Source organism: Macaca fascicularis, chromosome 7, assembly GCF_037993035.2.
Source record: "Macaca fascicularis isolate 582-1 chromosome 7, T2T-MFA8v1.1".
Taxonomy (NCBI): Eukaryota; Metazoa; Chordata; class Mammalia; order Primates; family Cercopithecidae; genus Macaca; species Macaca fascicularis.
Genome location: NC_088381.1, coordinates 119,055,321 through 119,080,196, shown reverse-complemented (window position 1 = coordinate 119,080,196; position 24,876 = coordinate 119,055,321). Strand labels below are relative to the sequence as shown.

General features: G+C 39.1%; 1 long non-coding RNA gene across 4 annotated transcripts in view; it reads left to right on the top strand.

Annotated features, from left to right (window-relative positions):
• Window positions 1-24,876, top strand: part of LOC123574523 (uncharacterized) — a 136,057-nt gene that overhangs the window by 82,189 nt on the left and 28,992 nt on the right. For 2 of the 4 annotated variants that reach the window (XR_012415790.1, XR_006699546.2), the window contains exon 2: window positions 11,649-11,693. The exons of the other annotated variants lie outside the window; for them this stretch is intronic. This is a non-coding gene — a long non-coding RNA (uncharacterized lncRNA). The remainder of the gene's footprint in view (window positions 1-11,648; window positions 11,694-24,876) is intronic. 4 annotated transcript variants of the gene reach the window in all.

Sequence of the window (24,876 nt, the reverse complement as noted above, 5' to 3'; positions counted from 1 at the left end):
CTCTGTCATTCACAGTTTTGATTCTTCTCTAAAAGCATCAGATTCATGGAAAAGGCTCTAACAAGTATTCTTAAATTAAGGTTTCTAGTAATTTTAAGATCAGTGGACTAAAACAAATTCCCAGAACTCTGGTGAAGAAACTGATGAACTTATAAAGCTGCTAATCAGGATCAAGCAAAACAAAAAATTACATGAGATTGAATAACTGATAAAGATAATGTTTTATGACTTTTATTTGAGACATTGTTGGTCTTTAGTGTTTTTCAGGCGTAAGAAAACTTTTTATCTTAAGCTATCTATAGTTTATAGTAATTTGGTGAAGTATACTCATATGAACAAAAGTATAAGCATTTACTTCTTCTCCTACTTGATCCCTCCAAAGTCTGGATACTATTCATGAGTATTCTTATTTTTATGGTAATACAAATGTCTGCGTAATTTCAATAAAAGTCTCCTCCCTACCATTGGAAACATTGCTTATATTACCCAGGTTTTCACTGAAATGTCATACTTGAGAAGGTACGTAGAATGCCTGGCTTCAAGGGTTGTCAGCCTTACGGTGAGTGAGTAAAAATGGTCACTTTCTAACAGGCTCAGGAAACTCAAGACAGCAGACAAAATATGAAGTCTGCTTTGATTTGTCTTCTTAGCCTTGAGACGTTTTTAAATCTAAAATTATTATGTAATGAATTACTAGTCCTGCTGTACTTGTGAAATAATCAGACCAAAATCGATGAGACTAAACTTATTTTACAAACAAATTTTCCTCACTCTTACTATCTTTGGTAGAAATTAAAAAGACTGTGGAGAGAAAAGTTATATGTTTCCCCAAAAAGCTACAATACACCCATTATTAGATTGTAGCCCTCTGTATTGCTTTTTTCATTATCTACCCATAGGTTAGACTGGATCCTGAATTCTTCTATGTTCCTCCAATCTGACTTTCTTCCATAATACCACTAACAATGGAAATATTCCCTGTTCCTGGAGTCCTATAGGCTGAGACTAGATAATTTTTAAGAAACAAATCTCATCTGATATATGGGCCACATAGAAAGTTCAAACTACCCAATGCCATAACTAGAGACCCAATGCCATAACCAGAGGCATGCAAACCAGAACAAGAAGTTGATGGCTTTATGCCGTAAACAGGTTTTCCCAAAACATTGGAACAAGACACCATATTATGATGAGACTCTTATCCCTTTTAATGGTAAAAGGTAGGACTTTTTCCACTTGGCAGGAGAATAGTGTAATAGAAATTTCTCACTCAGTAGCTTCTACTGGACATTTGACAGACCTTGACCTAAGAGATCTTTTAGGCCACCTAGTGGGTAACTTTGGCAATATCCCTAATAGGACTATTGCTCACCCTCTGCTTTAATTCAACCCAATCATGGGATACTGGATGATAAAATTGTTCCATATTATCTGTTTGTTAAATAAGAAAATGTCTATGATACAGCTAATATTACATGCTGTACCTGGATAAATTCCTCTGGAGAAGTTGTGACCCACATACACAAAATAAGAAAACAGGTCATATAGTTACAACAGGTCTCACCTAGTTACCCACGGTTATTTGATTTATGCATTCAATTGCCTTTAAGCCGAGGTTCGTGGCTAAAAACCACTATGTGAACTGAGATTTTCATATTACTAGTAATTTTACTTTATGTTTTCTTTTTTAAGAAAACCTGTTTATGTTAGTCCATTTGCATTGCTATAAAGGAATACCAGAGGCTGAGTAATTTATAAAGAAAAGAGGTTTAATTGGCTCAGTTCTGCAGGCTATGCAAGCATGGCTTCAGCATCTGCTTCTGGTGAGGGCCTCATGAAGTTTACAATCATGGCAGAAGGTGAAGGGGAGCCAGCATGTCACATGCTGAGCGAGGGAACAAGAGAGTGAGGAGGAGGTTCCAGGCTCTTTTAAACAACCAGAAATCGTGTGAACTCATAGAGTAAGACTCAGTAGTGTGAGGATGGCACCAAGCTGTCCATGAGGGATCCACCCCGTTTCAAATACCTGCTGTCATGCCCCACCTCCAACATTGGGGATTCCATTTCAACATGAGATTTGGAGGGGACAAAACATCCAAACCATAACACTACCCTTGTTAAATTTCTGCAGAAGTACAGCTCCTAACAGAATAATGTTGGACCAGCAATTTGAGATGATAGCCAGTGCCTACAGAAGAGACAAAATTGAACTTAACAATGGGCTCTAGGTAGACTGAGCCTGAAAGCCACTCCCTCCAAACCTACCTTGTTGCTCAGATGTGGCTAAAAGGGTTTTGACATTGACTCCATGTTACCAGTCACCCCCTCTGATGTAGGACCAGACCAACAAACTGGGACTGATATATTCCAGCACCAAAGGATAATGGAAATCTAACTACAAAATGATTCATCAGTGATGCTTTTGGAAAAAGATCTCGATCTAAAGGGGAAGTGTAAAATGTAAAATCACAATCAAAATAGAGTAACTTGTGTTAAAACTCTGACAAATGAAGTCCAGGAAGGCCACGAAGAGCTCACATGCATGAATGCTTGATAACAAGAACTATCATAAAAGACTCTACAAACACTACAACCTTGTTTTCTTCCCTCCAAATCTCATCTCATTGTGTATGCAGTTTCACACACAGAAAATTACTTCTGCAAGGATATCTACCCAGCAACTGCCTGTCCAACCTTGGACTCTGGTTACTGATCCTTGTAGCCAAGGACTGTTATTTCAAAACAATTTTTATAACTCTACTCGTTTTGCCTTTAAAAACTTCTTGCCCCCAGGGTATAGTTTACTATAGCTTGTATTTTCGTTGCAATGCCCATTCTCAAATAAATATCAATTTCCCTTAAAGAGTCTCTCTCTGTCTGTTATTTAGGTTGACATCTTTCATGCACAAAAAGAGAGAATAAGAGCTGTTAATTGAGGTGCCCTAGGCAGGAAGACTTAGGAGTTCTTTTAATTGTTAGAATGCTATTCAAGCATTCTCTTCACAGTCTGGGAGATCTAGTTTGTCAAATTTTAGAAGGGCATATAAGGGCTGTCCTATCAAGGAAAAATTAAGCATCTAGTTTCAACAGTACCTGCCAGGCCCCAAAACTCTCGTAAATTGTTTTTGTTGTTGTTGTTGTTGTTTTGTTTTGTTTTGTTTTTTGAGACAGACTCTCACTCAGTCACTCAGGCTGGAGTGCAGTGGCGCAATGTCGGTTCACTGCAACCTCTGCCTCCCAGGTTCACGCCATTCTCCTGCCTCAGCCTCCCGAGTAGCTAGGACTACAGGCATCCGCCACTACGCCCGGCTAATTTTTTCGTATTTTTAGTAGGGATGGGGTTTCACCATGTTAGCCAGGATGGTCTCGATCTCCTGACCTAGTGATCCACCCACCTCGGCCTCCCAAAGTGCTGGGATTACAGGCGTGAGCCACCGCGCCCGGCCCATAAATTGTATATTAGTCCGAGGTTGAGGAAAGTTTAAAATACCCTTTAGTCTGTCAGGATCTAAGAGAAATTCTTGATATCCAAGAGAATATCTTTGATCTTAAAAATCCTAAATATTTAACATGAACCTGGAGTCTTTCCTCTAGAAACTTTATGGCCTTTGTCTGCTAGTAGGTTAAGGGATGAACACTATCATGTTCATAAGCCTCCTTAGAAGGGAAACAACATCATCAACATACTGCGAGAGAGTCAAACCTTGAGGGAAAGACATGTCTGTTAAATCTGCCTTCAGTCTCTGTGAAAAAAAAGAGAGGCTTTCAGTATATTCTTACAGCATTATTTTCCAGGTATATTGTTGTCCTTCACACATGAAGGCAAATAAAAGGAAGGGTTTGGTTCATAATCCCAAAAGACAATCCCAAATGTCATAATCCTAAATGTTGAAATACTGAAAGATCAAAATCCCAAAAATATAATTCTGGAAGAAATAAATTTAAAAATTTTTTAAATACATTTATGTGCTTTTTAAATTAGATTTTTTTTATTTATTTATTTATTTTTTTTTTGAGATGGAGTCTCACTCTATTGCCCAGGCTGGAGTACAGTGGCATGTTCTCAGCTCACTGCAAGCTCTGCCTCCTGGGTTCACATCATTCTCCTGCCTCAGCCTCCTGAGTAGCTGGGACTACAGGCACCTGCCACCACGCCCAGCTAATTTTTTGTATTTTTAGTACAAACGGGGTTTCACCGTGTTAGCCAGGATGGTCTTGATCTCCTGACCTTGTGATCCACCCACCTCGGCCTCCCAAAGTACTGGGATTACAGGTGTGAGCCACCACGCCTGGCCTTAATTTTCTATTTTTGTGGGTAAATAGTAGGTGTATATGTTTATGGGGTACATGAGATGTTTTGATACAAGCATGCAATGTGAAATAAGCACATCATGGAGAATGGGGCATCCAAAAGGGGGTTTATTTGAGAAACATAAAAACATGACAGAACACTTCATAGGCTAGTTAACACAATAAAATAGCAATCATATAATAATATACATATTTTCCAAGCATGAACAGGTACACTAACAACAATTGCGTGGGTATAATAGTTATAAGAAGATGAACCATATTCATTAAAAAAAGATCAAAAGGCAAAATATATAAATCCATATCACTATGGTTGGTAACTGTGTGCACTCAATTTTATAACTGTAGTCACCTGAAATACTGTGATGAGACAACCTAAGTTTTTTCATGAGATCAATCAGAAACTAAGATTGTTGTTCAGAGAGTCAAGATCAATAAATTTAACCTTTCATAAGTGCAGGTGTACCAAAATGACATCTCTTTATTTATTGAGGAAGTTTCAACATTTTTATATACATGTGCAACATTGTGATAATACATGTTTATGGAGCCAAATTTGCAAAAAGTGAATAAAACAAATTAGAATGCTCTAAAAGTCTTTACACCATTTATATCTCCAGTATTAAAAGTGATGTGAAGATAAAATATATAGCATAACAAATTGGCACTATATGAGAAGGGTCAGAATTTGCACATGCTTGAATAATTTGACAGGGGAAATCTCTTGTAATTTTCCCTGTGTTTGTATGTCTTCTATGATCTTCAAAACACTTGCTGCACTTGTATTTGGAGAGTGGTTGTACAAATTTGAAGGTCTAGTGTTTGCTTGGCTATTACAAGTAAATGACTTTCTGATTTTGCAGCACCAGTAATAATTAGCTTTTAAACTTTATATTTCACCATGAAGTAGACTCATACACTAAACTAGCTTTTTGGCAAGGGAACAATTTCACAGATTTCTTGCATACACAGTAAGAAGGAACGATATTTGTTTCCCCAACATCAAATCTGTATTAGTCAGCGTGCTCAGAAAGACAGAACCAATAGGATATGTATACATAGACATATGAGAGGAGATTTATTAGGAACATTGGCTCGTGTAATTGTGGTAGCTGAAAAGTCCCACGACAGGCTATCTGAAAGCTGGAGACCCTGGAATGTCATTAGTGTGGCTCAGTCCAAGTCCAAAGGCCTCAGAACCAGGGAAGCTGATGGTATAACTCAGTCCAAGGCCAAAAGCCTCAAGACCTAAGGGGCTACTGGTGTAAATCCTGGAACCTGGAATTCTGATGTGCAAGGCAGCAGGAAAAAAAGTCTGTCCTAGCTTTCAGAGAGAGAGAGACCAATTCACCTTCTGTATTTGTTCTCTCTGAGCCCTCAGTCAGTTGGATGGTGCCCATCAACACTGGGGACAGATTTTCCCCACCTAGTCCACTCACACTCACACACTCATCTCTGCTGGAAACACCCTCACAGACACATCCAAAATAATGCTTTACCAGGTTTCTAACTATTCATTAATCCAGTCAAGTTGACACTTAAAATTAAGTCCACAAGTCTACCCCTTGTCAACTTGGCACCCATATGTATCTCCTTAAACCATACCTAATTTCCAAATAAAGACAATAACAAGGAAATAGTTTCACCTAATATGACACAATTAACATAATGTGTACAACCAGAAAAGGACTAATATCTTCCCCAGAATTCGGCTTTCAAGATTTCAACATTCAGGATTTTTTTTTTTTTTTGGCAGGATCTTATACATTCAGGATTTTAAACTTTAGGGATTTTGATCTTTCAGAATTTCAACATTCAAGCTATGGCATTTGAGATTGTGTGTCTTAGAATTATGATCAGCACACACAGGAATGCTAAAGGGAAAAAAGCACTACAAAGGTCTATCGCTGTGAAGAAACTAACCATCTGTGGGGATGAAAGTCAAGCCAGGAGGGTATGCAGATTTGGAACAACATGGTGTCAAGGAATGACATTGTTATTAATGGCGCTTAGGTTTTGTACAAATATTCATCCTCATTTGTGAGGTTTCTTTACAGGAAGGATAGAAGTATTACAGGACTAGTACAAGGCATTATAAGATTATTGGCTTTATTTTCTTTTATAATTGGTTTATTTTCTTGCAAGAGCTTCAAGGCATAGGGAGTATTGTCTGGTTAGTTGGGGGTTTCTTTGGGTCCATTTTAATCTTTAATGTGGGAGCCAAATGGATTCATCCAATGTTTGTTATTGACTTAGCTCACAGTTCCTCAGGAAACTCTTTTGAAAAACTCAGCATCTTCATTATTTAAGTTAAGGGCAGAAATTCCCCAAGATGTTGAAGAATTCTTACTGTTGTTAGTAAAAGCAGGGGTTAGGTCAGGCACAGTGGCTCATGTCTGTAATTCCAGCACTTTGGGAAGCCAAGGCAGGAGGATCAATTGGGCCAGGAGTTCAAGACCAGCCTGGGCAACATAGCAAGCCCCCATCTCTACAAAAATTTAAAAATTAGACAGGTGTGGTAGTGCGTGCCTGTTGTTCCAGCTACTCAGGAGGCTGAGGTGGGAGGATTGCTTGAGCCCAGGAGTTTGAGGCTGCAGTGAGCAATGATCATGCCACTGCACTCCAGCCTGGACAACAGAGTGAGATGTTGTCTCTAAAAAAATTAAATTAAATTAATAAATAAAGAGGGGGTTGAGTGGTTTTCAAAAATTACCTCCCCCTTTTCGGAAAAGGAAATGGCAGCATGAAACTTTCTAAGTCCCTTCCAAGTAAGTGAACTGTGGCTGAGGGAACTAGTGTAAAATAATGACTGTCCCAGAGAGGATCCAATTGAAAAAGCAAGGGTAAAGATTTGTAAAGTGTTAATGGTAATTAGAAACTCCTGCCATTTGAAATTTTTCAGTACTCAGTACTCAAGGAAGGGGCTGCTTGAGACTGGTGAGAGTAAGCACAGAGAAGGTTGCTCCAGGGTCAGAAAGGACAGTGAGAACCTCCTTTCCAATAATCAGGAAAGTTTCACCCAAATGATAAAGAAGCAAGATCTGAAAGATCACCTTGTTTCCTGGGAGTACCCTCAGTCCATGAGGGACGTAGAAGCCAGCTTATTAAGGGGTTGTTCAACAGGTTTTCATTGTACATATTTTTTTTCCAAATGTCCAGGCTTTTTGTAACAGTGACAGACCCCTTTAAGATTTGATTTTCTGGTGTTAGACTGCTATCTTTTATTATGAAGGTAGAAAGTTGCTAAAGCTATAGCATCATCATCTTATTTGCCTCACACTATTGATCTTAGAAATTTTGGGGGATAATTGGTTGTACAGGTTAACTAAATCAGAGGTGGGCATTGTTTCCAATTAAGTTAACGCTGTTTAACTAGAATTGCAAGATCTTCATCTAAGCCACTTGTGAACATATAATTAAAAGCCAGTTTGGTAGATTCAGCATCCAAGGGGAGCATTCAGATTTTCTTGAAGACTATTTCAAGTCTATTGTAATAGTCATGTACTGCCTCACCTTCCTTTTGGGTGTAGGCCTGACTCTTGTTACAATCTATTGGTTTAGGGAATAGTTAAAAAAAATGGCTTTGTGTAAAGTTTTGATTCTTTCATGGGCTTTTTCCTTATCAGGAGGCATACTGCATTGGAAGTCTCTTAGAAGATTGTTCCAGCCTGCTTTTGCTGTTCAATGTTGTGCCTGACTTTCTTCAACAAGCATATGTATTAATTGATAAAGGTCAGAGAAACTAGGTTCATAAGTATGGATAACAATTTGAAATTCTTTAGCAAATTCCCTCAGAAGCCTTGGGAAACTCTTTAGGCGTATCCCTAGGTTTGACTTTTGTCCAGGGTATGTAAGAAATATTTGTGAGTGCCTTCATTATGTGGATGGAGATTGAAATGATGAATTTGAACAGGTTTAACATAAACAAGGGAATCAAGAGAAGTTTCAGTGTCAGAAAAGTAGAAAGGAAGTTCAACAAGTCCAGTATATAGAGAAAGAAGTCAGGGAATGAGAGTTGAAGGAAGAAATCTGAGCCTCGAAGACATTTTCTTTCTTTTTAAAATTTTTATTAGCCTCTGTGAGTTTAGAGACTGTGTTTTGGAGAGAGGCAATTTTTAGAGTCCTCAATGTGTTTGGACACCTCTAAATGTCAATTAAAATATGCACCCCATTCAGATTGTTTTGTTTTAGACCACTGGTCTTCTAATTTAGTTAGGAGACAATCTAGTTTTGATATATCAAAGGAACTGTACTTTGGCTGTTGTAATTTGAAAGTATCTTTTGTATAGAAGCTCCAGGATTCTAGATAAATGCAGGTGCAGGGCTAATAATTTTTTTTTAACATAAAACCATCAGGAGTTCCAGTAGGGGAACAATCATTACAAGGTTTAGAATTAAAGAATCCCATACTTATAACACTAGTAATAATACTCACTAATAGGAAAACGTAAACATTGGCAAACTCTTGATAAACTGGAAAAACTCTTGCACAGGCTAAAAGTCTTTGTGGGCACAGATGGGACAACCATTTTCAAATTCCCAAATAAAGACATTGACCAAAACCAAAGGGAAGGAGGCCAGAGTCTGAGAGGACTCGTGAGCAAGGGGGCCTGTGATCCGAGGAAGCAGAGAGTACAAGTGGCTTTGTTTTGTGGACTTTACCGTACTCCAAAGAACGCTGGTCTGTGGACCACTGGGTTAAGATCACTTCAGGTCCCACTTCTGACATTAGCTTAAAGAAAAAAAAACTAAAAAAAAAAAGATCAACACGAGGTCAAAATAAATAACATCTATTTGGGAAACCAAGAATTGCAATTCAGGTACACTGAATCAGGGCAGCCCCCAATAGCGTCTTGTAAGGCAAATGCAGGAGAGGTTTTCTATAGGGGATTTCCATGAAAAGTTGTTTACATCGGCAATTCATTGGCTAGGCAGAAATCCTAAATTGCAAACCAGTTCCGATTGGTTAGTTAATGAAGGCACTCCCAACTGATAGATGTTGAAAGCGGTGGATACTGACTTTGGTTGTTTATTCAAATCTATTAGAACATTTTGTGGTTTGACCTTTGTGAAAGGATTACACAATCTCCTGCCTCTACTTTGGAAAGCTGTAGCCTTGGTTTCTTTATCTTCTTTCACACTGGACATTTTTTGTTTGTTTGTTTTTGACACAGTCTTGCTCTGTCACCCAGGCTGGAGTGCAGTGGCACAGTCTCGGCTCACTGCAACTTCCACCTCCCAGTTTCAAGCGGTTCTTATGCCTCAGTCTCCCAAGTAGCTGGGATTACAGGCACGTGGCACCATGGCTGGCTAATTTTTCTTTTTTCGTTTTTGTATTTTTAGTAGAGACGGGGTTTCACCATGTTGACCAGGCTGGTCTCCAACTCCTTACCTCAAGTGATCCGCTCGCCTTGGCCTCCCAAAGTGCTGAGATTACAGGTGTGAGCTAGGGTGCCCAGCCACACTGGAAATGTTTTTTAAATAAAAACGTTTTATATCAGATTCCCCATTTATTACTTTACTTGAAAAAGCTCTTATTCCCATGTAGCAACAATCGGAACTAATGAGAGTTGTCCCTTGCAGACTGCTCTCTGCCTGTCCAAAGCCCTCAGAGGTTACCTTCACCCACTTCTCCTACCTGTCTGGCTCCTGTGAGCATCTATTGGCCACTTCAGGTTGGATACCTTCAGCCACTCAGCTGCTCTCACTTCCTGTATCCTGAGTCCATGTTCATCATACAGCCTTCTAGGGCTGGCCTGACTTCTTTTCTTGGTCTTCTACAGCAAGATAATGTGCTAGTCATGTTGATGTGAGGACTCTTGCCGATTTAACAGTTTTATGTGCCATGAAACTATACAAACAAACTGGCAATTTGATTTTACTGATCAGTCTCCAGTAAGCCAGCCTTCAAGAGATGGATTCATTCTTGGTGTGTGCACAAAACCAAGCACTGGTCTTCAAGGCTGAGAGTCAAAACAGCAATGTAGTTGCTACTAAATTCACAGTGATTGTGCTCTCTGGTAAAATGACTTGGCACTGACCTGCCAAATGTCACCATATGAAATCCTCTACAAACTGAACTTTTCTAAACTGTATTTCTGTATTCAGAAGGTATTTCATGCGCTGATTTTGTTTTATAAATCACATTTGCTTTACAACATTATATTTTTATATGTAGGGATGTGTGTGTGTGTGTGTGTGTGTGTGTGTGAGAAAATCAGAAAATAAGAGACTAAGTTGGTAGAAGAGCATATAAAAATTTCAGGTCAAAAATAAAATTATTGGCCAGGCACGATGGCTCATGCCTATAATCCCAGCACTTTGGGAGGCCGAGGTGGGTGGATTGCCTGAGGTCAGGAGTTTGAGACTAGCCTGGCCAAGATAGTGAAACCCTGTCACTACTAAAAATACAAAAAGATTAGCTGGGCATGGTGGTGTGCACCTGTAATCTCAACTACTCTGGAGGCGAAGGCAGGAGAATCACTTGAACCGGGGAGGCAGATGTTGTAGTGAGCCAAGACTGCACCATTGCACTCCCCAGTCTGGGCAACAGAACAAGACTCCATCTCAAAAAATTAAAAATAAAATAAAATAAAATAATAAAATATTTGTCTTTGTAGTCTCCCCTTCCTGCAGAGGGCTGGTATATGTTTTTGGTTCCTTAATTCTTTCTGTTAGTATAACATTTCATGGCTCTTCATAAATTGTTAAAAAAATTGCCTTTTCTAATTATCTGATTCTTATCTTCTCCACTTTATTAATGTCATTGCCTCTGCACTCACCCACTAGCCTCCTTTATTTTATAATTTAGCAAGTGTCCACCTACATATTGCACCTTAATTGTGTCATCTGCCAAAAAGCAAATTGATTGGGAAAGAAAATCTTAAAAACACTTCCTACACATTCACACATTGCAGAGGCCTTACATCATAGGCATTTGGGAGTCCCAGTGTGTCTGGAAGAACTTTAGGACGATTCATGCAGAAAACAACTTAGGAAAAGATGAACTCTGAAAGATTGTCTTTAGCACAGGTATTGCAGTGCTGACTCATGTAACAGCTCAGAAATGTTTAAGATCTTCCAACTCTTGCCCCACTGCAGCCATAAATGTAAACATCTCATTCATTCATTCATTCAAAAAATGGTTATCAAGCATCTACTATGGATATGTTGCAAAAGATACACCTAAAGCCAATGGAAAGCAAAGTTTTCCTAAACTCAGAGTTAATGATCATAGTGATGATGATGATGATGATGATGGTGATAGTAAAACAAAGACATTTTTTGTTTTTGCAGTGACATAACTGATTTCTGCTGTTTTGTTTCTTGTGTTCCAGAATAGAACCATTTGGCAGCTTACAAGAATTTCCAGAAAGTGCCAGGTAGATCTATACTTATGATTTGTGTTTTTCTTCTATAAAGAAGTATCTTTGGATGTCAAATTAAAGATTGCTACAGAATGCAGGCTGAAAGCTGACAGCTAATTAGAGAATATTTCTGAATACTGCTTCCAATTAATTTTAAAAACACATCAGAATGTCAGAAATTTATTTTCTATCCCTGTCTCCCCTATATCATTCCTATGTCAGCATCACTTATGGTTAAAACATCTTAAAATGAGAAGTAAATATGAAGTATATTGATAAATAACAAATTAATAGATCTCAAAAGTATGTCTTTTAAATCACATTTGTAATTGATCAATAAATCAGTCACAAATAAAAGGATCCTAACTGAGCAACTTCTGAGACCTTTAATTTCTACAAAATAGAATACTTCCAAGGCTGACACTTCAGTAACTAAAATACAAATCACACATTTCATCTGCAACAGAAAGAAGTGTTTGGGTCAATTCTTCATCAAGCGTACAAACTTTAAGTTTATTTTTGTTCTTGCTTTCTGAGAATCAAAGAGAATAATAGAAGAATAGAAATAGAGCCACATTTTTGAAGGGCCAAAACTGACATTTTAATTATAGAATTGACAATCCAGCTGCAGTCACACTCACTCTGGCATTGGCATAGGAATGGGTTTTATCCCATAAAAGTGATGTACTTTTTACTTTTAGTGAATACTTAGAATTCAGATTGAGATTGAGACTATATATAGCTGATAGTCTTATATATATACACACACACACACACACACACACATATATATATATATATGAATATGTGATTTTTTTTTGAGGCAGGGTCTTCCACTCTGTCTCCCAGACTGGAGTACAATGATGTGATCATAGCTCACTGCAGCCTCGAACTCCTGTGCTCAAGAAGTCCTCCCACCTCAGCTGCCCAAGTAGCTGGGATTATAGGCACATGCCACCACACACCTGGATAGAGATATAATTTTAAGTAAACATTAGTGTATGTAAGATCCACTCCCTTTTGTCCTAAAATAGATCAGCTCAACGAAAAACTTACTCCTTTTTCTGTAAACTCTGTCAGCAACAAGCCAAGGAATTTGGTAACCTGAACAAGTGTTCTGGAAGCCATGTGAGATATATTGTTAAGACTGTACAGAATTACCATTAACTTTTAAATGATAAGAGACACTGCACTATTTTATAATAAAAAGTGATGAAACAATGACTGTGAGTTTTATATGAGAATCCTGTGATTAATTTTGAAACTGCCTCAGTAATCTACAGGTAGACTTAGAGATGTGAAACCAATGATGACATTTGACAGGAGTGGACTTGATATGGTATTTTATTATAGAAGGGGAAAAAAATCAAGCCAAATGCCAAGCATCATGGATTCTGTAAGAAACCACAGAATGACCTTTAGGGAGATAGCATATATATTTACCTGCACTGCTCAAAGCCACTACAAGCTGCTCCAATCGTGAACAGCAGAAGGCAGATGATACTCCACTGCCTGATATTTGCTTTGAAAGACAAGGACTGCAATGAGTCCATCCCACTCCAGAACCATGGGCTTCAGAACTGGATACTTGGGATCTATGTGACCTTGGCCAGTTTCCATAACCTGAGTCTAACATTTTACCTATAACATTAATAAATTATTATCTGTCAAAATGGAATAAAAATACTTATCCCACAACAACACAGGGTTTGTTGTTGTAGGGTCAAATGAGATCATATCCTTAGCAGTGTGCCGGTAGATATTAAGTGCCCAACAAATGAGAGGAGTTAGAGTGACTCCCCCACCCTCCACTGCTGCTGGAAGCAAAGGAACAAGCTGCCCCTTCTAGATGCTGCTTTGTCTTTGCCTAACAAATGTCATCAAAGTAGAACTACAGCAGCTTCTTCTGGTTTCTTCCTAGAGGACGAAAATTATACATTTGATGACATAATGTATGTGAGTCCCCCTTGTTGACATTGATGAGATGCTGACAGAGAGGTTGTTTTCCTGAGGAGGATTGATGGAGGGGAATATGTGTATCCACTTCTGTGTTGGGGCCATCCAATGTAATTTGTAATGCCACTATAAACCAAAAATAAATTTCCAACCCCCCCAACTAACTGACTGTGAATGGACCCCCTCCTCTTGACCAAAGGGACCCAAGGAAACCTGAAAAAACCTAGTTTATGCCATGATGAGAAGGAAGGGGGATCTCCTCCTTTTGGAATTCAGGCACAACTGACCAGCATTAACATTAAAAACAGATCTTCAGACTGACAAAGCAGACTCTTTGTAGCAATAAGATACCAAGTTCCAACCTGCCTCTAGTATCACATGGCAGATACAGAAGGAAATAAAAATATATTACCCCAAAATATGTTTCTTTGCATATTTTGAAATGGCACTGCAAAGCCATCTTTTACAGGGGAAAATTTGTATCTGTAAAGAATCTCTAATAACATAACTAGATCTTTCCCCTCCTAGCCCCTCCCAGTCCTGAAGAGGTTAACTAAGAGTCTACCACCTTTTAAAGGTCTAAGTAGGACACATTTGCCATCTATTATTTTTAAGGGCAGCCACCTACGAGACTTCATCTACATAATAAAAACCTTGGTTTCCACAACCACTTTTCTTAACCCAGACGCTCCTTTCTATTGATTCCAGGTTTTTAGATAATAACTTAACTGTTTCAATCAATTGCCAATCAGAAAATCTTTGCATGCTCCCGTGACCTATAAGCACTACATCCTGCACCTCCTCCCTTTGAGTTGTCCCGCCTTTCCAGGCAGAATCAATATATACCTCACATGTGTTGATTGATATCTTATGTCTCTCTAAAACATATAAAACCAAGCTACAACCCAACCTCCTCTCAAGACCTCTTGAGACTGTGCCTCAGGCCATGTCACTCATATTTGGCTCAGAATAAATCTCTTTAAATGTTTTACAGAGTTAGGCTTTTTTCATCAATACCACTGTGCCCATAGAAAACACAGGTGAAAACCGTTTTCCTTATTATAAGTGGGGCTAAACTTTCCCCACCCCGGCCAGGCGCGGTGGCTCACACCTGTAATCCCAGCACTTTGGGAGGCCGAGGTGGGCAGATCACTTGAGGCCAGGAGTTCAACACCAGCCTGGCCAACATTATGAAACCCAGTCTCTACTAAACTACAAAAAAATTAGCTGGGCATGGTGGTGAGCACCTGTAGTCCCAGCTACTGGCGGAGGCCAAAGCACGAGAATCTCTTGAACGCGGGAGGGGAAGGTTGCAGTGAGCCAAGATGGCACTGCTGCACCCCAGCCTGGGTGACAGAGTGAGACTCCCATCTCCAAAAAGAACAAAAAAAACCTTTCTCCACCCCATGGTCTTTTCTGAACTGAAGTCATTGCTCACATGTTACCTCCTCAATGAGGCCTCATTTGACCGCCATCTTGGAAACAGCAACCAGTCTCCTCATCCTGATTCTATTTCCTTACATTTTCTGTTTTTTTCTTCCTGAGACCCACTGATCTAATGGAAAATATTATTTTCAAATTTATTATATTTATTGTATATCATCTGTCTCTTCCAGCTAGAATGTAATCTTTTGGGGTCAGGGAGCTTTGTTTTGTGCCTGGAACAATTTATTCATATTTGTATATGCACAGAGAAACTCTGAAAACCTTCTTGAGAAAATAATGACATTTGTTGATAGAGTAGGGAAAACTGGAGAGGTGGTCTGTATGAATTGGAGACAAAAGTGGGAGGAAGATTTCAATTATTAACTTTTGAACCATGTGAATGATTTTATATATATATATCTCAGACATCACTGGTTCTGAAGGCACCAGCCATCCTTGACAGGCCTGATTGCTTTTTCTCTACTCTTTATAAAGAGATCTCTCTCCCTTCTCTTTTCCCTGCACCTCCTTAATTTCTCTGTCAAGCCTCAAAATAGCAAATGCTCTTCCTGCTACATATGCGCATGCATCTATACATATCTTTTCTGTGTCAATATATGTTTTAAGAAAAGTGTGAAATTGAACTTCAATTTCAAAACAGATATTCTACTCAAATACAGACTGTAATAAAAACATCTTTAATAAAGGCTTACTGAACAACGGCAACAACAAAAAGTTGAATTCAAAGAAGGCGGCCAACCAGGGAGAACCATGGTGACTTTAGGGGGTTTGGTGAATTGGTAAATGATGGCAGCTGCTTTAAAGGGCATTGCCGTGGCTCCCAGGGACCACATGATGGAAGGTCCATTATGGAGTAGGTGAAGTGACCTCTGGACTGGGAACAGGGACTCTGGGAAGTCCTTGCTGAGCATTCCCTGCAGCCAGGATGTCTGTGCCTCTGGGCCCCCTCCTCTTCCATTCTGATCAAAGGACTCATTGGTGTTATGGCATTTAAGGCGAATGCCTCAGAGAGACTGAGAGAACACAAACAAGCAGATCTACAACGTGGTGCAAAGAAAACAGAAGGGGCACGTGCGTTGAGATGTGTTAAATATTATGAATTCATTTACATAGTCACCAGAGGAAGAACGTGATCTAAAGTCAAGATGAAGCCAAGAGCCTTGCCTTCAAAGCTCTAGCATATTGGAATATAACTAAAATTTAAAAATATATATGCTTTATTCTTCCCTTCCAGCCTCTTTTTCTTCTCCCTCCCATGTTTTCCAGCCAGTTTTAGCCAAGTGAATTATTATTCTAGCCAAATTACTCTAGGAAGGAAAGAATAAACTCAATTCATCTTCATTTCTCTCCTCTGACAAAATGGGTAAGATAGTGATGATATCAATCTTTTACTGTATTTTGCTCACAGGGATTTAATGAATATTTGTTAATATACTGCGATAAGCAATGCAAAAATATGAAGGCCAGCAGAGTGATAATGGCCATGAATTACAAATTCCTAAGCCTTTATTATGCAGAAAACTAATTTGTTCTTACTACATTGAGATCTGACCAGCCACAGACCCAGTGCCTTTTATGTAGTTCTATGAATTTTCATTATGTAAATAATTAAAATATGAGGAAAAGAGTCATTTTAAATATAAGGATTTATTTCTAATTTCTTACAAAATTATCTCTGTTTATAAAGAAGAGCTGGTGAACAGTAGTTCTCCAACATGAAAAATTGTCAGAATCACATAATTCAATGATCTAAAAATGTCTCGTATTAAAACAAAGCCTAACAAAGTTTTTAAATAGATTTGTTAGCTTATCTATTTAATCCAGTAACCTAGACAATTAGGTTAATGCAATTGGAAATTGAAAGCAAAATATTCTGTATTGTTGCCTGATATTCTTCAGTGTTGGTGGTTGCTTCTATCCTGAAGCATTGTAAGACACCACTGCTTGAGAGCCTCCCCCTGAAAACAAGACTGTCACATGACACCAGAGCAGCAAGTAGTTGCACATCATTCAGTTCTTTGCTTTGCCCCCTACTTACTCACCGCCATGACTGTAATTATTTTTCCACTGTAAGAGTCACACAATGGAAGAGGAGCAGTTCCCATCACACCTCCAGGTTACATAATCACCCAGCCTGAAGGGAACAACCCAGATCCTCTGAGCAGCACCCACAGAGAGAAGGTTCAGACCCAAAATAGTAGCTTTGCCCTGAGCAGCAAAAAGAGGATACAATTCCCCTATGACACTCATAAATTACAATGCAGTCTTTGCAGTCATAGCTGAGCTTTCCTAGAGTGCTCAACAGAAGTCACACCCCAGTGGTCAAGTGCTGAAGGAAGGAACAAGACAGAATCAAAAGTCCTAGCAGTTGCCATGGCAACAGCAATAGGGCAATGAAAGGTTTCCAGAAGCAAGTCTGTCTCAAGAGTTTATAATGCAACCATATGCTGTCTCTGTCTAACACATGCCGAATGAAGACAGATTCAGTCTGTTTTCCGACTCCCTCCATCAGTTTGCATTATCTGGTGAGATTCTGGAGAGGCAAGTCCATGAGGCAGTTCCCAGACACAGGTCTTCAAGTTACTGTAACAAAGAAGGCTTAGGCCCTTTCTTTCCAGCTTGTGCAGGAAATGCAGGCATGAGCTATCACTGATGTATGTTTAGCTCAGTCGGCTGAAATTTCTGGTTGTACTGTAACCTTTACCAGCCTCTAAATGCAGAGTGGCTGATCTAATCACAAAACAGATTCAATTATCATTATACTATTTGGAAATACTAAGCTAATCCAGATGCCACAAGGGAATGTTCCTTCTTTGACTCTGAATTTATTTTAGAAAAAGCAACAAGAGGACATTTCTTTTTCTCTTGATTCCTGTGATGGTTTATTTTATGTGTCAATTTGAGCAGGCCACAGGTTACCCAGATTAAACATTGTTTCTGGATGTGCGGCAAAGGTATTTCTGGCTGAGGTTAGCATTTGAATTGAGTCTATTGTTGGACTCAGCAGAGTAGTTTGCCTTCCTCAATGTGAGTGGGTATCACCCAATCCATTGAGGGCCTGAATAGAGCAAAAAGTCGAAGAAGGGAGAATTCACCCTTTTATTCCTACCTCACTGCTTGAGCTGAGACATCTAACCTCTTCTGCCCTGGGATTGCTCCACTGGTCAGCTCCCTGGTTCTCAGGCATTTGGACTCAGGTTGAATTACACCACTGGCTTTATTCAGTCTCCAGCTTGCAGATGGCAGATCATGGGATTTAACCTCCATAATCACATGTGCCACTTCCTCCAATAAATGTCCGTGTGTGTGTGTGTGTGTGTGTGTGTCCTATTCTCCTGTTCAAGGTTCATCCATGTTGTAGTATGTGTAAAAATCTTAGACCTTTCTAAAGCTGAATAGTATTCTATTATATGTATATACCACATTTTGTTTATTCATTCATCTATTGAAGGACATTTGAATTGTTTCAATCTTTTGGTGAATGTGGATAATGCTGCTGTGAACATTGGTGTACAAGTATCTGTTTGAGAACCTGCTTTCAATTCTATTCTGTATATATCCAGGAATAGAATTATTGGGTCATGTGGTAATTCTATTCAACTTTTTGAGGAGCCGTCAAACTTTCCTCCACCATGGCTGCATGATATTTTACATTCCTACAAAGTCCTCCAGCACCCCCTCTTTTAAAATTTATTTCTCCTTAAAAAAAAAAAAAAACAGGATACATGTGCAGAACATGCAGGTTTTTTACATAGGTACACGTGTACCATGGTGGTTTGCTGCACCTACTGACCCGTCCTTTATGTTCGCTCTCTTTAACCCCCACCCTCCAACAGACTCTGGTGTGTGTTGTTCCGTGTCCATGTTCTCATTGTTCAACTGCCTCTTATGGGTGAGAACATGCAGTATTTGGTTTTCTGTTCCTGCATTAGTTTGCTGACAATGATGGCTTCCAACTTCATCCATGTCCCTGCAAGGGACATGATCTCATTCCTTTTTATGGCTGCATAGTATTCCATGGTGTATATGTACCACATTTTCTTTATCCAGTCTATCATTGATGGGCATTTGGGTTGGTTCCATGTCTTTGCTATTGTAAATAGTGCTGCAATAAACATACTTGTGCATGCATTTTCATAGTAGAATGATTTATCATCTTTTGGGTATGTACCTAGTAATGGGATTGCTGGGTCAAATGGTATTTCTGGTTCTAGATCCTTGAGGAATCACCATACTGTCTTCCACAATGGTTGAACTAATTTACATTCCCACCAACAGTGTAAAGGCATTCCTATTTCTCCACAGCCTCGCCAGCATCTATTGTTTCCTGACTTTTTAATAATTGCCATTCTGACTGGTGTGAAATGGTATCTCATTGTGGTTTTGATTTGCATTTCTCTGATGATCAGTGATGTTGAGGGTTTTTTTTTTCTTTTTTTAATAAAATTTTTATTTATTTGTATTTTATTTTATTTTATTTTGAGGTTTTTTTAAATATGTTTGTTGGCTGCGTAAATGTCTTCTTTTGAGGAGTGTCTTCATATCTTTTGCCCACTTTTTGATAGGGTTGTGTTTTTTTCTTGTAAATATGTTTAAGTTCCTTGTAGATTCCGGATATTAGCCCTTTGTCAGATGGATAAATTGCAAAAATTTTCTGTCATTCTGTAGTTCGCCTGTTCACTCTGATGACAGTTTCTTTTGCTGTGGAGAAGCTCTTTAGTTTAATTACATCACAGTTGTCAATTTTGGCTTTTGTTGCAATTGCTTTTGGTGTTTTTGTCATGAAGTCATTGCCCATGCCTATGTCCTGAATGGTATTGCCTAGGTTTTCTTCTAGGGTCTTTATGGTTTGTGGATTTACATTTAAGTCTTTAATCCATCTTGAGTTAATTTTGGTATAAGGTGTAAGGAAGGGGTCAGTTTCAGTTTTCTGCATATGGCTAGCCAGTTTTTCCAGCACCATTTACTGAATAGGCGATCCTTTCCCCATTCCTTGTTTTCATCAGGTTTGTCGAACATCAGATGATTGTCGATGTGTGGTATTATTTCTGAGGTCTCGGTTCTGCTCCATTGGTCTACATGTCTGTTTTGGTACCAGTACCATGCTGTTTTGGTTACCGTAGCCTTCTACTATAGTTTGAAGTCAGGTAGTGTGATGCTTCCAGCTTTGCTCTTTTGGCTTAGTATTGTCTTGGCTATATGGGGTCTTCTTTGATTCCATATGAAATTTAAAATTGTTTTTTCTAATTCTGTGAAGAATGTCAGTGGTAGTTTGATGGCAATAGCATTGAATATATAAATTACTTTGGGCAGTATGGCCGTTTTCACAATATTGATTCTTCCTATCCATGAGGATGGAATATTTTTCCATTTGTTTGTGCCCTCTCTTATTTCCTTGAGCAGTGGTTTGTAGTTCTCCTTGAAGAGGTCCTTCACATCTTTTGTTAGCTGTATTCCTAGGTATTTTATTCTCTTTGTAGCACTTGTGAATGGGACTTCATTAATGATTTGGCTGTGTGCTTGTCTATTGTTGGTGTAAAGGAATGCTTATGGTTTTTGCACATTGGCTTTGTATCCTGAGACTTTGCTGAAGCTGCTTATTAATTCAAGAAGTGTTGGGGCCGAGATGATGGAGTTTTCTAAATATAAAATCATGTCGTCTGCAAACAGAGACAATTTGACTTCCTCTCTTCCTATTTGAATACCCTTTATTTCTTTCTCTTACCTGATTTCCTGGCCAGAAATTCTAATACTATGTCAAATAGGAGTGGTGAGAGAGAGCATCCTTCTCTTGTACTGGTTTTCAAATGGAATGCTTCCAGCTTTTCCCCATTCAATATGATAGTGGCTATGGGTTTGTCATATATAGTTCTTATTATTTTCAGATATGTTCCATCAATACCTAGTTTATTGAGATTTTTTAACATGAAGGGATGTTGAATTTTATCAAAGGCCTTTCTGTATCTATTAGATAATCATGTGGTTTAGTCTTTGGTTCCATTTATGTGATGGATTACACTTATTGATTTGCATATGTTGAAACAGCCTTGCATCCCAAGGATGAAGCCAACTAGATCATGATGGATAAGTTTTTTGATGTGCTACTGGATTTTTGTTTGCCAGTATTTTATTGAGAATTTTTGCATCTGTGTTCATCAGAGATATTCGCCTAATGTTTTCTTTCTTTGTTGTGTCTCTTCCTGGTTTTGGTATCAGGATGATGCTGGCTTCATAAACTGAGTTAGAGAGGAGTCCCTCCTTTTCAATTGTTTGGAATAGTTTCAGAAGGAGCGATACCAGCTTCTCTTTGTATTTCTGGTGGAATTCAGCTGTGAATCCGTCTGGTCCTGGGCTTTTTTTTTTTTTTTTTTTGATTCGTAGGCTATTAATTACTGCCTCAAATTCAGAGCTTGTTATTGGTCTATTCAGGGATTCAACTTCCTCTTGATTTAGTCGTGGTAGGGTGTATGCATCCAGGAATTTATCCATTTCGTCTAGATTTTCTAGTTTATTTGCATAGAGGTGTTTATAGTATTCTCTTATGGTAGTTTGTATTTCTGTGGAATCAGTGGTGATATCCTCTTTATCATCTTTTATTGTGTCTATTTGATTCTTCTCTCTCTTCTTCTTTATTAGTCTAGCTAACAGTCTATCTGTTTTGCTAATTTTTTAAAAAAACCTGCTCCTAGATTCATATAATTTTTGGAGGGTTTTTCATGTCTCTATCTCATTCAATTCTTCTCTGATCTTAGTTCACTATTTCTTGTCTTCTGCTAGCTTTTGGATTAGTTTGCTCTTGCCTCTCTAGCTCTTTTACTTGTGATGTTAAAGTGTCAATGTGAGATCTTTCTAGCTTTCTGATGTAGGCATTTAGTGCTACAAATTTTCTTCTTAACACTGCTTTAGCGGTGTCTCAGGGATTCCGCTGTGTTGTCTGTCTGTTCTCATTCGTTTCAAAGAACTTCTTGATTTCTGCCTTAATTTCATTAGTTACACAAGAGTCATTCAGGAGGAGGTTGTTCAATTTCCATGAAATTGTGTGCTTTTGAGTGAATTTCTTTATCTTGAGTTCAAATTTGATTGCATTGTGGTCTAAGAGAGCTGTTATGATTTCAGTTATTTTGCATTTTTTGAGGAGTATTTTACTTCCAATTGTATGGTCGATTTTGGAATAAGTGCCATGAGCACTGAGAAGAATGTATATTCTGTTGATTTGGGGTAGAGTTCTGTAGATGTCTACCAGGTACACTTGATCCAGAGCTGAGTTCAAGTCCTGAATATCCTTGTTAATTTTCTGTCTCGTTTATCTGTCTAACACTGACTGGGGTGTTAAAGGCTCCCACTATCATTGTGTGGGAGTCTGTCTCTTTGTAGGTCTCTAAGAACTTGTTTTATTGAGTGCCCCTGTATTGGGTGCATATATTTATAATAGTTAGCTCTTCTTCTTGAATTGTTCCTTTTACCATTATGTAATGCCCTTCTTTGTCCTTTTTTTTTTTTGGATCTTTGTTGGTTTAAAGTCTGTTTTGTCAGAGCCAAGGATTGCAACCCTGCATTTTTTTTTTTTTTTTTAAAGATAGAATCTTGCTCTATCACCCAGGCTGGAATGCAGGGGCACGAACTTAGCTCACTGCAACCTCTGCCTCTGGGTTCAAGTGATTCTCCTGCCTCAGCTTCCCTAGTATCTGGGATTACAAGGGCCTGCCACCATACCCAGCTAATTTTTGTATTTTTAGTAGAGACGGGGTTTCACCATATTGACCAGCCTGATCATGAGCTGAACTCCTGAACTCTGGTGATCCGCCCCACTCAGCCTCCCAAGGTGCTGGGATTACAGGTGTGAGCCACCATGCCTGGCTACCCCTGCTTTTTCTTGCTTTCCATTTGATTGGTAAATTTTCCTCCAACCTTTTATTTGGAGCTGTGTGTGTCTTTGCACATAAGTTGGGTCTCCTGAATACAGCACATCGATGGGTCTTGACTCCTTATCCAGTTTGCCAGTCTGTGTCTTGTAATTGGGGCATTTAGTCCATTTGTATTTAAGGTTAGTATTGTTATGTGTGAATTTGATCCTGTCATCATGATGCCATTTGGTTATTTTGCACACTAGTTGATGGAGTTTCTTCGTAGTGTCATTGGTCTTTATATTTTGCTGTGTTTTTGCAGTGGTTGGTACCAGTTTTTCTTTTCCATATTTAGTGCTTCTTTCAGGAGCTCTTGCAGGGCAAGTCTGGTGGTAATGAAATCCCTCAGCATTTGCTTGTCTGTAAAGGATTTTATTTTTCCTTAGATTATGAAGCTTAGTTTGGCTGGATATGAAATTCTGGGTTGAAAATTATTTTAAGAATGTTGAATATTGGCCCCCACTCTCTTCTGGCTTATAGAGTTTCTGCTGATAGGTCTACTGTTAGTCTGATGGGTTTCCCTTTGTAGGTGACCTGGTCTTTCTCTCTGGCTGCCCTTAACATTTTTCCTTCATTTCAACCTTGGAGAATCTGACGATTGTGTGTCTTGGGGTTGATCTTCTCATGGAATATCTTAATGGTGTTCTCTGTATTTCCTGAATTTGCATGTTGGCCTGTCTTTCTAAGTTGGAGAAGTTCTCCTGGATAATATCCTGAAGTGTGTTTTCCAGCTTGTTTCCATTCTCCCCACCTCCTCTGGTACTCCAGTCAATCGTAGGTTCAGTCTTTTTATGAAGTCCCATATTTCTTAAAGGCTTTGCTCATTTCTTTTCATTCTTTCTTCTCTATTCTTGTCTGCATGTCTTATTTCAGTAAGGTGGTCTTAAAACTATGATATCCTTTCTTCCACTTGGTCAATTCAGCTGTTGATACTTGTATGTGCTTCATTAAGTTCTTGTGCTGTGTTTTTCAGCTCCATCAGGTCATTTATGTTCCTCTCTAAACTGGTTATTCTAGTTAGCAATTCCTCTGACCTTCTATCAAGCTTCTTAGCTTCTTTGCATTGGGTTAGAACATACTTCTTTAGCTCATCATAGTTTTTTACTGTTCATCTTCTCAAGCTTACTTCTGTCAATTCGTTCATCTGATCCTCCATCCAGTTCTGTGACCTTGATGGAGAGACATTGCGATCATTTGGAGAAGAGACACTCTGGCCTTTTGGGTTTTCGGCATTTTTTTTGTTGTTGATTGTTTCTCATCTTTGTGAGTTTGTCTAGTTTTGGTCTTTGAGGCTGCTGACCCTTGGATGGGGTTTTTGTGGGGGCCTTTTTGTTGTTTTTGTGATTGTTGATGATGCTATTGTTGTTGCTTTCTGCTTATTTTTCTTTCAATAGTCCTGTCCCTCTTCTGTAGGGCTACTGCAGTGTGTTAGGGGTTCACTTCAGGCCCTATTAATCTGATTTGCTCTGTGCCTGGAGATGTCATTCAAGGAGGCTGGAGAGCAGCAAAGATGGGTACCTGATCCTTCTTCTGGGACCTCTGACCTTGAAGGACACCAACCTGATGCGAGTAGGATTGCTCCTGTATGTGGTGTCTGACAACCCATGTTGGAGGGTCTCACCCAGTTGGGTGGCATGGGGAGCAGGACCCATTTAATGAAGCACTTTGTCCCTTGGTGGAAAGGGTATGTTTCATTGGGGGGAAACCCACTCATCTGGGCTGCCCAGATTTCTCAAAACTACCAGGAGGAGTGGCTAAGTCTGCTGGTCTGCAGAGAATGCAGCCACCCTTCCCCCTAGAGGCTCAGGCCCAAGGAGATCTGAATTCTGTCCCTGAGCCTCTGGCTGGAGTTATTGGAGATCCTGCAAGGAAGCCCCACCCACTAAGGAAGG